This window comes from Camelus ferus, chromosome 4, assembly GCF_009834535.1.
Source record: "Camelus ferus isolate YT-003-E chromosome 4, BCGSAC_Cfer_1.0, whole genome shotgun sequence".
Classification (NCBI taxonomy): domain Eukaryota; kingdom Metazoa; phylum Chordata; class Mammalia; order Artiodactyla; family Camelidae; genus Camelus; species Camelus ferus.
This window is the reverse complement of record NC_045699.1, coordinates 62,625,412-62,640,727: the sequence shown is the minus strand read 5'-3', so window position 1 is coordinate 62,640,727 and position 15,316 is coordinate 62,625,412. Positions and strand designations below refer to the sequence as shown.

General features: G+C 44.5%; 1 long non-coding RNA gene across 1 annotated transcript; it reads left to right on the top strand.

Moving 5' to 3' along the window:
* The first annotated feature begins 262 nt into the window (after nucleotides 1-262).
* LOC116663242 lies at nucleotides 263-14,214 on the top strand. The gene is made up of 3 exons (XR_004319449.1): nucleotides 263-324; nucleotides 8,699-9,438; nucleotides 13,350-14,214. It is a non-coding gene; the product is annotated as an uncharacterized LOC116663242 (long non-coding RNA).
* The last annotated feature ends 1,102 nt before the right edge of the window (nucleotides 14,215-15,316 follow it).

The following is a 15,316-nucleotide window of genomic DNA, read 5'->3' as shown; positions in this document are numbered from 1 at the left end:
TGGAGCTGATTAGAGCTTGTTAACAGAGCACTTAGAAGCCACTATGCACTTCAAGGAATATCATAAAATAATGGTCTTTTATATTCCTTCATAGAAACTTGGATTTTACAAAAATTGTATATTTTGTATAATTCAAGTTTAGAATGTTTAAAAATAACACCTATAATCTGTCACTATTTATTATACCTTATAACCTTTTTTTTTTTTTTTTTTTGGAATGGAGAAAGTTTTATTGCAGGACCAAGCAAGGAGGAGGGGGTGGCTCACGCCCAAGAAAACCCTGAACTCCCTGAAGGGTTTCAGCAAAGCATATTTAAAGGCCAGGTAAGGAGGGTGGTAACCTAAGGTATAATAAATAAATAATCAGTATAATCTAAGTATATTCATAGAACCCACGCAAATCACGACTACAAGCATACAACTGACATCCTCCAATGGGGCTAAATTTTTCCCATTAAGATTTTAAAGGCTCCATGTTCATCACTGGTTTTGCTGCGTTGTGCATTCTTAATGGCAATGACTGTAATAGACATGGTTATGACAATAGAAAGCACACATTAAAAAAAAAGATTCTCATGATTGGTTCGGTTGAATACATTCACAATTGCTGCAGTTGAATGCATTTGCAGTCACTACTGTGGACAGGACGGTATCAGGCAGCTGTCTAAGAAGTCAGCCTTTGTCCCAGATGCTGAAAGCTGGCAGGAAAACCCGCAGAGCACAGGGGCAGGTCAGAGGGTACCCGCATTACCTTCATGAATGACTGGTTCTGCAGCCCCAAGATGACCTTGAGCCACGATTCTCATCAGGGTTACCCAGCCAGCTGTGACCCACCCTCTGACCACCTAAGGAGTTGGGACCTTAAATCCAGGGATGGCAACGTGACTGCTGTTCCCCTTGTCACTTGGAAGGAAAGCCCTCCCTCCTCCTATGAGTGGTCCTCTTGTGGCACCCTCAGGAGTACAGGGTGGCAGTCATCCCCAGCCCACTCCTAGAGGGGAAACCCAGCATCTGTTCATCTCAGTGATGTGGCAGAGGTGGGACACTTGAGGCCAGAGGGCACGGGCGTGCTTCCCAACCCCACGTCTTGCTGTTGTGAGCACCAGCATGGGCATTTTGCACTGTGTTGTATTTTTTTTTTTTCATTTAAGATCATCATTGGCAATTCACCTGTTGCTCCATTGCTTTGATAATTATCATTTTTACTAACTGCACATCATTTCATCAAATAATAGAATTTATCTAAATAGTTCCTCATTGTGGACTCTTTAAGCAATTCCATCGTGTGTTACTGTAAAAATTGCTGCAATCAATATCTTTGTCAATAGAGCTTTTTGCTTCATTTCAGTTGAATAATTTCCTTAAGAAATGGGGTAAGTTTCGACTCCCTCTTATGGAAGACTAGAAGGATGTTGTGGTGACATTTTTTTCGCATTAGCATTTTGCATTAGCCAAAAATGGGAAAGACCAGAACTGTTCTTCCATAGAAAGTGCTTAAATAAACTATGTTACATCCGATCAATATATATGCAACCGTTAAAAAGAATGGGGATTATTCACAGCAGCCAAAAAGTAGAAACAGTCCAAATATCCATCAAGTAAAGAGTAAACAAAATGTGTTATAATATCTATACAATGGAATATCATTCAACTATAAAAAGGAACAAAGTTCAGATACACGCTGCAACATGGATGAACCTTGAAAACATTATACTAAATGAAAGAAATCAGATACAGAAAGCCACGTCTGATTCCATTTATATGAGATGCCCAGAGTAGGCAAATAGGCACAGAGATGGAAAACAAGCTAAGTAGTTACTGGAAGGTGGTGGGAGGAGGGAATGGGGAGTGATTGCTAATGGATGCGAGGTTTCTTTGGGGGGATGATGAAATTGTCTGGAATTAGATAGTAGTGATGGTTGCACAACCTTGTGAATGTACTAAAACCCACTGAATTGTACACTTTCAAAGAGTGGACATTATAGTAGGTGAACTCTATTTCAACCAAAAAAAGAAAGAGGCATTTTTATCCTGATGTGATCTGTCAGTCATTGGAAAAAAAGCAAAGTTGCAAAGCAGTTTTCCCAAAGACACCATTTGGGTGAAAGTCTTTTTCTCCTGTCAGGAGTGGTTGAGGGTGTGAGGCTTCCCCAGGAGCACGTCGGTCCTGCCCCGATGCTGCAGTGAGCTCAGGTGCTCGCGCAGCCCCTTTCTCTCAGATGTGGAGCACCTGCTGGGTGCCGGGGGCTGCCGATGGTGTGTAGTGACTTCTAGGTCACGTGTGGTTCCCTTTGCTTCAGGTAACAAAACCGAGAGGCTGGAGAGACCAGTGGCTGGCTGAGGCTAGATAGGGAGGAAAGTGACTCCACCAGGAGTCAAACCCAAGCCCGTGCAACTCCAGAGAAGGTGAGCCAGGGCCTTGGATGCCTGGAGGTGGTCCTCAGCTTCATTTATTCTCTGTAGACTGGCCAGCCAGGGGCGTGGCGGCTGCTTGCCTTCAGGTAGCATAGCTCACAGGAATGCTGGTTTATGAATTTACTCTATGAGAGGTCAGTTATGGTCCTTTATTTGAGGACAATAGAAAGGGGATTTCAGAGAGTCATCTTGGCCCCAGGCAAGGCCCTTATCTCTTCTAGGAGGGAGGTAATTAGATTTATCCTTTTTTCTTTTTTTTTTTAATGGAGGTACTGGGGATTGAACCCAGGACCTCTTGCATGCTAAGCACACACTCTACCACTGAGCTATACCTTCCCCCCATGGGCCCTATTGCTTGACAGGAATATTTCAGTAGTTCCTAACTGGTCCTCTCCTGCTGCCTGAACATTCTGTGCTTCTTCACAAAGCTGCCCTTGCTGTTGTTTCTAACTGGAAAACCCTTCCTGCCCACCAGCTGCTCAACAAACTCCTACTTACTTGTCAAAACCCAGCTTATATGTCCCTTCTGTTGTTTTCTCCTTAAAAAACACCCTTTATAGAGGTCCCTTCTAGAGCCTTTATAACTATACTAGTACTATTGATATTAGTCACTATCATTCAGTGAGCCTCTGTGTGCTAGGTAATTTTAAGTATGGATGTACTCGTTCCTTTTAATTTTCATAGGAATTATGCAATAAAAGCATAATTATTTACATTTCTTTCAGATGAAGAAACAACCTAGCGAGATTAGGAAATTTGCCAAGAGGCACACAACCAGGATGTGAAGAAACAGGTCTTTCCGACTCAAAGTTCATACTTTTCCCCTTACCCCACCTCCCCTGTCCTGCACCAATCACCTTAAATTAAGACTGCTGCTTGTCACTGTCCCCATCATTGCCTGTGAGCCCCAGAAAGCAAGTGGTGGCTCTGATTTCAGGACTGTGACCCCACAGTCCGGGGTCTGCTCCCAAGTGCGCAATGCTAAAAACTTAGTAGGAGTGAATCATTCCATTTGCAGAAACCCAGCCTGGAAAGTAAAAGCAGTCTATTCAGTCTCTGCAGATGGGACAAGCCCGCTATCTCTCTTAAAGGGCAGGTCTTGCCTCCTTGAGGGCTTGCAGATTTTTCTGGAGGCCACGAGAGCGAGAGCGTTTCTGCTTCTTGCTAGTTTGTGTGGCTGCTGGGAAAGCTGGCTTCTTGATTCTCCTCGTGGGGCTGTCCACAACCAACTCTAGCCAGCTCTCTGGAAATGGCCCCCAAAGAATGAAGGCCAGTAGAGACCCACAGAGGACAGAGGCCACATCACCAGCTTGTCAGATTCTTACTAAAGCCCTGAAGGAGCCTCGTCAAGACAGCAGGACCTGGCGGTTGAGACCTCCAGCTTTGTGGTCCTAGCCTCTAGCTTTGAAAACCATCCCCACCACTTACTAAATCTGTGGCCTTGAGGCAAGTTTCTCAACCTTTCTAAATCTTAATTACTTCATTTTTACCAGGGAAGAACAGCCTCTTTCAAAATTATGGGTAAAAAGAAGTAATGCGTTGAAAACCCTTACCACCAAGCCTGAGACAGGGCCCCCATGTAACAGCAGTGGCACTGACGCTGAAAATAACAGTATTGAGAGTTGTTATTATTAAACTGTCCACAGTAGAGTTTCATTGTTTGCAGCCAAGAATCCTGACAGATACAGTTAAGGTTATTACTTGGGGGAGCAGGGCAGCTTTCTAGGGGGACAGGTCATTTGGGCCAGTTGGGCAGTTTCCTGTGGTCCAGACAGTGCCAATGAGAAGGTGATCTCCCATCCTTTGGGTGTGAGCACGCGTATTTGTTCCTCCTCTGCATCCCAACTCCTGGAGTCATCTGGGAAGGGACAGGCCTTGTCAAGGCTCGATCCCCACTCTTCTGGATCCTGGGGAGCAAACCATTGTTTTTCTGTCCCAACCACCTAAAGCAGGACTGAGCAATTAGCTGTTATCAAAATGATGTTTTACTTTATGAAGAAGGTGAATAATAACCTTATACTGGACAATATTTTAAAGTTAGAAAGCATTTTCATGGGGGTTATTTTACTTACATTATCTAAGCCCACAAATAACCAGAAAAGAGAAGATGGGCTTCACTTACATTTAAAAAATTAAAAAATTTTTTTTGTTGTTTTGTGGGAAGAGGTAATTAGGTTTATTTATTATTGTTATTAATTTAATGGCGATACTGGGGATTGAACCCATGACCTTGTGCATGCTAATCATGTTCTCTACCATTGAGCTATACCCTCCCCCCAGGCTTTATTTACATGTTATTTAAGTCTTTCTTGAGCTCTTCCTGTTTTCATCTACAGGCCTCCAAGGGAGAAACTGATGGACTTGTAGAGCTTGGGTTCCTAAACTTTCCATTGGACGTTCTTTCGTGTGTAATTTTCCATGTCTGGACGAGATTTTTATCTGTCATTTTTAAGCTGGTCATAGTATTCCTTCAAGTAGATCGGCCAGAGTTTGCTCACTCACCTGTCCTTCGTGCCTGCGTAGTTCCAACTTTTTACTACTTATAATACTATCAACTCATATTAAAACAAGCTTTAAAAAAAAATCTTTGAAAGTATTTCCTTAGGATACACCCCTGGAAGCTGACTGAGGGAGCAAAGGGTAGGAGTAGGGCTTCTTGGCCTTTCCTGAAGGTGAGGTCATCCTGAAGGAAGATAAAACCATTTCACAGAGATTGCCCAGGTGTTCCTCCTGCTCTGAAACAGGAAAGAATTACAGAAGCAGTGCCAATGAGGTGACAGGACGATTTGCTGAAGCAGAATTTTCTGAAAGGAGCTAGACTTCTCTTTTCCATGAGAACATCCCCAACAGATACCCCAGTCCTCAGACTGTCGGTTTATTCAGGGCCACCCCCCCCCCGCCCCCATCAGCCACCTCTGCTGGGATTGCACATCGGCAGTTAGCATAGAGCGGGGCGCTCTCTAGGATCTCCTGTGAATTCCCAAGAGTCCAACTCCTGTGTTGGGTGGGAATCAATGTTTTACCTGAACAAGGCAGCATGGTGGGCGGAGCACAGCACCCACCCTGGGGTGAGAAGCCCCCGGCTCCAGGCAGGGCTTGACCATCAACCTGCTGACTCAATAGGAAAACAGATTATTGAAATTACAAAATTTCAAATGCATTCCTTTGGCTCAGGACTTTGACTCTTGATGAAACACAGGACTCCCAGGAGAGGGCACAATGCCATTAATACCTTAGAACAAACGATCTTATCATTAAGGACTCTGAGGACAGGCCTTGGGAAGGAAGTTTTGGAGAAAGAGGTAAAGAGTCCTGGTGAATTTGGTGAAGATGCTGAAAGCGAGTGAGGGGGCCCTAGGGAGGAGTGAAGGTCAGGGTTCAGCCTTTTACAAAATCTCTTAAAACCTAGGCTCCCTTCTCTACTGCCTCTGCCCTGTGGGGCTCCCCTAGGAGTGCAGTGCACCCAGAGGAGTCACAGACAAGGCCCCTCTCTGCCCCCTGCCTTGGGGTTTGACTTAGACAGAAACTCAGGGTGGATGTTTCCTGTTGGATTTGAGACCAGAGCCCAGGTCCCGGTGGAGTTGCCCTGTGAGCCCATCCCAGCCGCACTGGGTGAGCTGCCTGCCACAGTGATGCTCACAATGATGCTGCAAGTGGAGTCGTGACCACGATTTAATCTTCAGCTGAGCCCAGTGCAGGAGGCTGTGGCTCAGCCCACAGCCGCCTCTCAGATTTTATCTCCTCCCCCTCTTCCCCTCATTCATGGGTTCAACCCATTCTGGTTTTTCTCTTCCTCAAGCCCACTAAGCCTGTCCCTGTGGGAGAGCCTTGTCACCCACTGTTGCCTCTCCTTGGACCCCATGCTTGCCTCCCTGTCCTCATTCAGCCTTCAGCTCCATAGGCACCTTTTCCAAGAGGTCCTGCTGCCTCCGATCATTTTCTATCCCATTATCAGCCTGTGTTTTCTTCTTAGCACTGTCATTTTCTCAAATGATCTTATTAATTTATTCAGCCACATATTGTCTGACTACCTAACCAGAGCAGCAGCTCCATGAGGGCAGCATTAAAGGTGGTTCTGTTCTCTGCTCAGGGCTGGCAAATGCAGGGAAGCCATTCAAGAATCCCAGGCAGAGCCGCCCCGCTCTTCTTCATTCAGTTTTATCATTCTTCCCCTAAGTGGGGTTCCTGCCTAATTCGGCCGCTTCACTTATGGGGTGACTTGGGCCAACCTGCTACCCAAGTCTGCAGAAGGAGCAGACTGGACCCCACGGGCCGAAGCTCATCGAGTCCGACTTTGGTCGGATGTAAACAGTACTTTCGAACAGAGCTGTCGGAGACAGAGGGCTAAAGCTGCTGCTTACCTGGGCTAGCCCCACACCTTGTCCATCCCTCCAGGACCCACTCACCATCCTCTGCCTCCAGGGGGCCTGCCCACCAACCTGCAAGCTCGCTGAGCTCACAGGTTCTTGGAACTGGTTCCAGTACGGATGCTGGGGACTCTACTTTGCTGAGGGAACTAGATCTGATGATCTTTGTGAGCCATTTCATCTCCATTTTCAAGGCCTTGGCTGGGGGCAGTTTATTTCTCATCCTCAGCCTGTGGACTGCAGGGCCTTCAGGGAGTGACAGACTGGATTAAGATGCTAATTGCATGCTAGGGGTAAAGCTCAGTGAGTCATAGCGCCAGCACACCAGTGAGTGACCCTGTCTACCCCACCCGCTGTTTACTTTGTACTGAAAGCTGATTGTCTGAATCAGGAATGCAGCACCTAGAAAAAAGTGAGTTCCAGGCCTGGCTCTGCTGCCAAGTTACTGTGTGAGCTTGACTAAGTCCTTTCCTTCTCTGAGCCTTGGTGCATATTTCCGGAAAAACGAGAATATTTTGATTAGATCTGGACGCTTTTTAAGGCCCTCTCTTTGAATCCTAACATTCCGGTAGTCTACCAGTGAACCTCAGACCTGGGGCCAGGGCGCGTGCCAGGCTCCAATTCTTCCGCAGGACATCTTTCTAAGCTGACAGCCTGGCAAGGAACCAAGACCCTTGACCTCTGTCATCAGCAGCTCAAGTCTTCTCTGAGTGTCTGTGTTTATTCACAGCTCTGGCCGGGCAGATGACATCGGTATGTGATCTGTCAGTGGGCAGAGCCCGAGGTGTCCATCAGAAGGGAGATGAGCCGAATCTGGTCCAGAGTCACCTTGGAGGCTGTCCCACCAGTGCCTCTAGCTGGGCTGCTCATCCAGAGGACAAGAGAGGGACTTGGTGCCTCTGTCTTTGACAGTGTAGGGACTCCTTGGACAGCATGTATGGCAGGACCTTCCTGGATGTGGCAGCCCCGGGCAGGCCTCCCTGTGGTCCTGTACCTGGAGTGGGAAGGGGACGTTGTGAAGAGGAGACTTTTCATGATGCCCTGTGATGATTTCATGATGTTTTATAGTTTCACTCAGCTTTCCTGAGACTCATCTGAATTACTCTTAGGCACAATACAGCCATCAGAACAGGGAAGCCTCGTATTGGATTGCTGGGATCATTCTCCTGAGCCAGCTCTTTCTTTCACCCTACAGGGTTCCTGTAGGAGCGAGAGGCTCAGAAGACCCAGTCTTTAAGTAAATATTTCTCAAGTATTTTCTCTGAGCTAACTCCAGGTTGGGAACTGAGAATTAAAACTGAATCATTACCTTTTTAATGCTCTGTGCAGTATACATATTTATATGAACACGGGATAGATTCTCAGCGGAATAGACTTTTCACAGAATGTTTTAAATCTTTCAGCTGACACACTGGCTTTAAGGGAATACACCTTTCCTGTTTACAAAATACATACTAAAATTTAAACCATGAATCAGACATGATCCCTGTTCTCAGGGAGTTAGGATAAATCCTTTTACCCCTCTGAGCCCCAGTCCTGCAAAATGAGGTAAACGTTTCCTGTCTAGGGTTGTTAGATTTAGGAAATAAAAGTGCAGGAAACCTAGTTAAATTTAAATTTCAGATCAACAATGAATAATATTTTAGTATAGGAATGTCTTGTATGATATTTGGGATAAACTTAAAATACATACCAAAAAATTATTCACTGTTGATCTGAAATTCAAATTTAACTGGCATCTTGTATTTTTATCTCGCAATCCTACCCTTACCCAAACTAGTTCAGGAATTTTATGAGGTGCAAAAGGAATAATATGTGAATTAATAATGCATGAGAGTGCTTTACAGTTTACAAGATTCTTTGTCAGCAAGACGGCTTTGGATTGCTTTGCTCTGATGGAAAAGTTTCTCTTGCAGGCCTGTGAGTCTGTTTTTCACTATGGAGATCCCAGGACATAAGAAGAAAGATCCAAGGCTGCATCGAAATGAACATTTTTTACTCTAGGGCAGTGGATCCAAAACCAATCGCACAGGATGGAGCCTGGAGCAGCACATGTGAAAAAGCCCTGAGGGTTTGCTTCCTGAAAACTCAAAACAGGACCCCCTAGGGGTAAAAGCCTCTGTATCTTGTGGATGGATCCTCAGAAGCATACAGTCCAAAATGCTGTCTGTGATTCTCAGATTTCCCCCCACCCCCACCCCCGGAGGATTAAAAGGGATAGGAGTGGGCTAGATTTAAGTAGGGGTGGAGGTCAGGGCTGGAAACCAGTGTCCTGGCGGCATAGGAGGGATGAAAGGCATTTAACTCGAAGATCTGTGGACTCAGGAGACATAAACCATAGGCTTCTCATCGAGCGTGGGTCCTGCTTTCTGGAAAGTGCCGCTTCCATTCAAGGTGGCATTTTGGCTTTGGTAAAGGGCCCAAGCAGACATCCCTATTTTTTTTTTGTCCAGTCAGGAAGCAGGACACCAATAGCAAGAGCAATTGCTCAAGATGTGAGCATTGGACCAGTCCTCAGAATCTTTCTGCTCCCTCCTGCTGTCTTCCTGATGGGGAAACTGAAGGCCAGGCTGAGAAGTGATTCACCTAAAACCAAGTAACAAGTCAGGGGCAGGACTAAGGTCTGGAGCCCACACCTGCTGCTTCCCAGCACAAGGTCAGATTCATGTCAGCCCTTTCTCTCCCGAGATTCCCTCTGTTTGGGCACGCCCCCCAAGCAGCCATTGTCCCCCAAGGCCAATAATCCAGACCCACTGCTGAGAGACCTTTGTCCTGCACAGTTATTTAATCACAGTGATGAGAATCTGCTTGGGGACTGTACTTACTAGTTTGCAAGATACTTTCATGTCACGTATCTCACCTTCCATTGACTTCTACCTTCTTATGCTCTAAACAGTCTGTGCTTGTTAACCCCTTAAGGTTCAGGGCACTCCCACAGAGAGGCCTTTTGTGTGGCAGTTGGAACATGGCTTTTGTGGCCAAATTACATGAGACTGAAGCCTGGTATGAGACCAACCGTGTGGCCTTGGGCAAGTTATAGAATGGGGATAACTGTGCCTCCGTTTCCTCATTCAGAAGGTGGAGATGATAATGGTAGTTCCTACCTCACAGAGTTTGTATCTGAGGCTTAAATAAGTTAATTGGCACCTAAACAGTCCCTAGCACATTCTTAGGGCTTCACAAATCTCACCTACCCTGACTATTAGTTTTGTTGTTGTTATTTCAGAACTCTGTTCCATGACCCCAAAGCCTTTCTCCTCCTCATTCCTGTTCCTTGTTCAAGACTCAGCCCAAGGAGGGGAGGGGATAGCTCCGTGGTTAGAGCAATGCTTTGCATGCACAAGGTCCTGGGTTCAAACCCCAGTCCCTCCACTAAAATAACTAACTAAATAAACCTCATTACCTCTTCCCCCCAAAAAATGGTAAAAAAAAAAAGGAACCCCCCAAAAAACAACTCAGCCCAAATTCCCCTCTCCTAGGAAGACTTCTTTGATCTTTTTCCCTTAGCAGAATGAGACATCCTCTAACACTTACTGATGCATAAATTTGCCTATTTCCTGGTCTGCCTCCCTGACAGAGCTATGATCTTCATCCCTGTCTTTATTCCAACCACCAAGCACAGGGTCAGGCAGATCCATGGGCTTCAGTGATGTTTGTTGAATGAGTGGTGCCATTGATTTCCCAGTCTAGGAATCATTCTTGTTTTCTTTCTTTCCCTCACCCCCACCCAATCCAATAGCAAGTCTTCACATCCCGCATCTAACATCAATCCTGAATCTGCCTCCGGGCCAGTCTAGGTCACCACCTTCTCACACCTGGACCACTTCGCCTTATCCCTGGCTTCTGTGCTCTTGCCCTTGACGCCCCATGGTCTACTTCCATCCCCTCCTTAAAACTCTCCCTGGACTTTGAATTGCTCGTAGAAAAGCCAGTCTACTTACACAGCTACCGAGCTCTGCATTTCCAGCTCCTACCTTATCTCAGACCACACTCTCCCCCATGTGATGTGCTTTCCCACCTCCTGGTCCTGCATGTGCTGTTGCTCCTGGTTTTTGCAGCTCCTTCTTTTGATTCCAAGTGGAATGTTACATCCTCCGAGAAGCTCATCTTGACCACCTTAAGGAAAGTTTCTCTGTGTCACAACATTCTTTTTTTTAAATCTCCTTTGTAACATTTCTCATAATCTATAAATACTTTGCTTGTTTACTTGTTAATTGATTATCTCATCTGATACATTGTAAGCATCAGGAATTCAGGGCACCCCCACTTTTTTGGTCTTATTCACTAGGGTATCTCTTGATCAGTGTTTGATACATTTCTGCTGAATGAATAAATGAAATGACTGAATGAATAATTGAATCCTCATAGCAGCACAATGAATAGGCCAGGCATTAGATGCTCACTTGACTGAGGCTTGAAGAGGTTGATTGATTCTTGCCCTAGTCCCGGAGGCTGGGAGTAGTGCAGCCAGGCCACTAGACCATTTCGTTCTGACAGGAGATGGACTCTGGGCTGGGAACCGGGGTTGGCTGATTCATCATCTAATTCCCCAACATGGGATGGCAAGGATCCCAAAGTTCCTATCTCTCAAGAGGTGTCTGTATGTGGTGAAGGATTATAGCCAATCCCAAGTTCCAGGCTGTACTTGAGGCATCACGCACACTGTATAAACACCCAGCGATCACAGGAGAAGTGCAGTGATCACTTGGGGAAGCACGGCAGACCCGCAGTCCCGTGAGCCTGCCTGATCTCCCAGGATCCTCTTCAGAGCTGTTCTAATTCAGGCCTGATGGAATGGGAAAGGTACTGTTTCCAGTTCCTTTTGTGTCATGTGGCCTAACTTGGAAGATGTTGCCATTCTCCAGGTCTCAGCTACCTCCTGAGAGGGGACCTTGATTCTTGCCATCACTTCAAATACTGCCTTGGCTATTGATGGAGAGCTGGCAGCAGGGAACCATTTCGGTGACTCCAGGAGGAAAGTTCTTGGTGAGGGAGCCTGGTGACATTAAAAAAAAAAACAAAACCCTGAACCAGAAGTCAGAAGGGCAGTGCTGTGTGTGGGAGTCCCTGGGGTTCCCAGCCAGCAGACTCTTGTCCCTCGCTCACCCTCAGCTGCCTCCTCTGTAGGAATGATGTGGGTCTGCTGGTGGCCTGAGTGTCGCAGGGAGTTGAGCAGACCCCGGCTCTGTCACTAATGGGCAGCGTGGGATCTGGTCAAGGTCCTTTCTTTCTCTGGGTCTTGGTTTCTCATCAGTACAAGGACAGGTTTTGAGGGGCTGATCCCTAAGTCCTCTTCCAGCTCTGACATTTGCTCTTTCCGTGGCTTTTTCAGGGAAACATTTGCTCCTCTGGGACTGGGTTTCCTTATCTTCCAGCCCTCAGAAATCAGCATGAAATCGACACGGCTGCCTCAAAATAGTTCAACAAAGAGCATCTTAGTCCCAAAGGCCTGGGTTTCTCAGGGGCACCAGAGGAGTCAGATGCCCACTCCAGCCACTCTCTCAACCCTAGATACTAGATACACATTCCAATAACAGGCACCTTCTCCAGGGAAGGAGGTTCTTCAAGAGAGCTGAGGTCATGTGAGCAAGCTGGGGAGGAGGACTCCTCCGAGAGTCTAGAGGTTCTGAGCACTGACCCTCAAGGTCATTGTATTCCCCTGGCCTTGACCCAATACGTGAAAAGACAAGGTTTAGGAAAATCAGATATATTCCAGTGTCTTTTGAGTGTTTTCTGTGAGGCAGGCTTTGGCTCAACACTTTATATAGATTGTTTTGTTTGACCTTGACCTGTGAGATCGATATTTTGACCCTCATTCTACAGAGGAGGAAGTTGAAGCACAGAGCCAAAGTGACTTGTCCAAAGTTACACAGCTCGAAAGACCTGGACTGAAGCCGGCACTCTTTACTGGTACACGAATGTCTCTCCTAATAACAATAGCAATAAAAATAATCAGAGTTGAGGAAGTTTAGTAAGCTGTTGTTGAAATCACTCTGGACTCGAGGACTAAATAAATGGCTATAAATCCTAGTTCTTCCATTTGTTAGTTTGGTGACAAGTCATTTGACTTCTTTAAGCAACAGTTTACTGATCTATAAAGTGGGGATAAGCAGTCACTCCTATTTCACCAGGACAAGATTATTTTATTTTGTTGAGAAGGTAATTAGGTCTATTTATTTATTTATTTTTAGGGGAGGTACTGAGGATTGAACCCAGGACCTCGTGTATGCTAAGCATGTGCTCTACCATTTGAGCTACACCCTCCCCTCTACAGGACAAGATTTAAAGAGATAATATGCGTGAAATGTTTAGCGTGGATGCCTGGCATATAATAAGTGCTCAGTAAATGTTAGTCACCATTATTGTTATTCCTATTACTACTATTACTGCTACCGCCTTCTCTCCAGAGTGGTTGCAAAACTCAAATGAGACAATGGGAAAGCTTTGTGTGCTCTGCACCTGTCAGTAATCCCCTGTATTATAATTATAGCAACCTAAGGGAGAGAGTTATTTGTGAAGCTCTGACCCCATTCCTCCCTCAAATGGTTCAAATTCTTTGCTCTGCAGCCAGTGCTGATGACGAGCGAGGGTTTGACTTGGTGCCCACTGTGAATGACGTCCTTCAGCGGATCTCCAAGAACTGCAGCAAATGCTTTTCTGAGCTTATTTTAGCCTCAGAAGGACGTTGAAGCAGGATTTCAACATTTAGTTTCATTGGAGAAGGCACTTGACAATTAATGTGAGTTTACAACTTAAAACTTTCTAGTCCTCATCATCTTAAGAAGAGACACCATGGAGGCAGAGCCAGGATGTGGCTGGCAGGCGTATCCCCAGATCCAAATGAGTTCTATTGTCCTTTAGTCCTGAGTATTTAAATAGTATGTGCTCATTGTAAAAAAAAAAAAATTGGAAAATGTGGAAAAGTATGAAGGAGAAAAAATTTTAATACCTATAATGCAATCATTCAGAGGCAAAGATTGTCAATATTTTATATATTTCCTTTTAGTTTTTTATGTTATATATAATTTTATATACATAAATTTGTATATTGTTTATACTATGGTCCCAATTATGTAAAGTAATATATTCATATATTGTATATGAACATATATATTCATATATTAATTTACTGTAATTGAGATCATAGTATAAATAGTCATGTAACTTATATATATATATATTTGTTGACGTATAGTCAGCTTACACTGTTGTGCCAATCATGTAACTTTTAAAAAATAAACCTATTTTTATTGCAGTTTTAGGTCCACAGCAAAATTGAGAAGATATAGAGATTTCCCACATGTCTCCTGTCCCCACACATGCAAATCTCCCTTAATAATAACATCACCCATCAGAGGGTACATTTCTTACAATTAATGAACGTACACTGACACGTCATACTCACCTAGTCTGTAGGTTACATTATGGTTCACTCTTGGTGTTGTACATGCTATGAGTTTGGATAAATGTGTAATGACATGTATCCGTCACTATAACATCATTCAGAATATTTTTGTTTGCCCTAAAAATCCTCTGTGCTCCACCTATTCATGCCTCCTCCCCCCACCACACCCTGGCAACCACTGATCTTTTAACTGTCTCCATAGTTTTGCCTTTTTTAGAATGTCAGATAGCTGGAGTCGTAAAGTCTGTAGACATTTTAGATCGGCTTCTTATACTCTGTAATATGCATTTGTTTCCTCCATGTCTTCATGACTTGGTAGCTCATTTCTTTTTAGTGCTGAATAATATTTCATTGTCTGGATGTACCACAGTTTATTTATCCATTCACCTACTGAAGGACATCTTGGCTGCTTCCAAGTTTGGCAGTTATGAATAAAGCCACTGTAAACATCCTCATGCAGGTTTTGGTGTGGACGTAAGTGTTCAGCTCCTTTGGCTAAATGCCAAAGGACACAATTGCTATTCTAGGAGGTATGTAACCTATTTTTTCCCACTATTTGATATTGCAAGAATTTCCTTCGTGAATATCATTTTTAATAGATGTATTGTGTTCCAATACAGTGAGGTCATAGAGCACAAAGTGTTCAACTTATCCCCTATTATTATCTATTTACATTTTTCTAATTTCATTTTTATCCATAATACTCTGATGAACACTTTTGCATATAAATCTTTATTTACATCTGATTATTTATTTCTATAAAATTTAAAGTGGAAGTAATGAGTCAAACAGTACAAAGACTTTTAAGGCTTCCTGAAAAGGTTGTTATCACTGTACATTCTCATCAACACTGTGAGGCACTCCCTCACCAGCAACAAGTATTACCAGTTTTTAAAAGTTCTTGCCAAATCAATAGGTTAAAAAAAATGGTAACTCATTGTCTCAGTTTGCAAATCTTCGATTACTTAAGTTGAATACACAGTATGTCATGTGTCTTAGCCATTTGTATTTCCCATTCTGTGAGTTGTTAGTGTCCTTTGCTGAGCAGACTTTGCTAACAGTGGCCCCAATAATCCCAAAGTTGTCCGCGGGTGATGCCAAACCTTGTATCTAGCCACATGTGATAGGA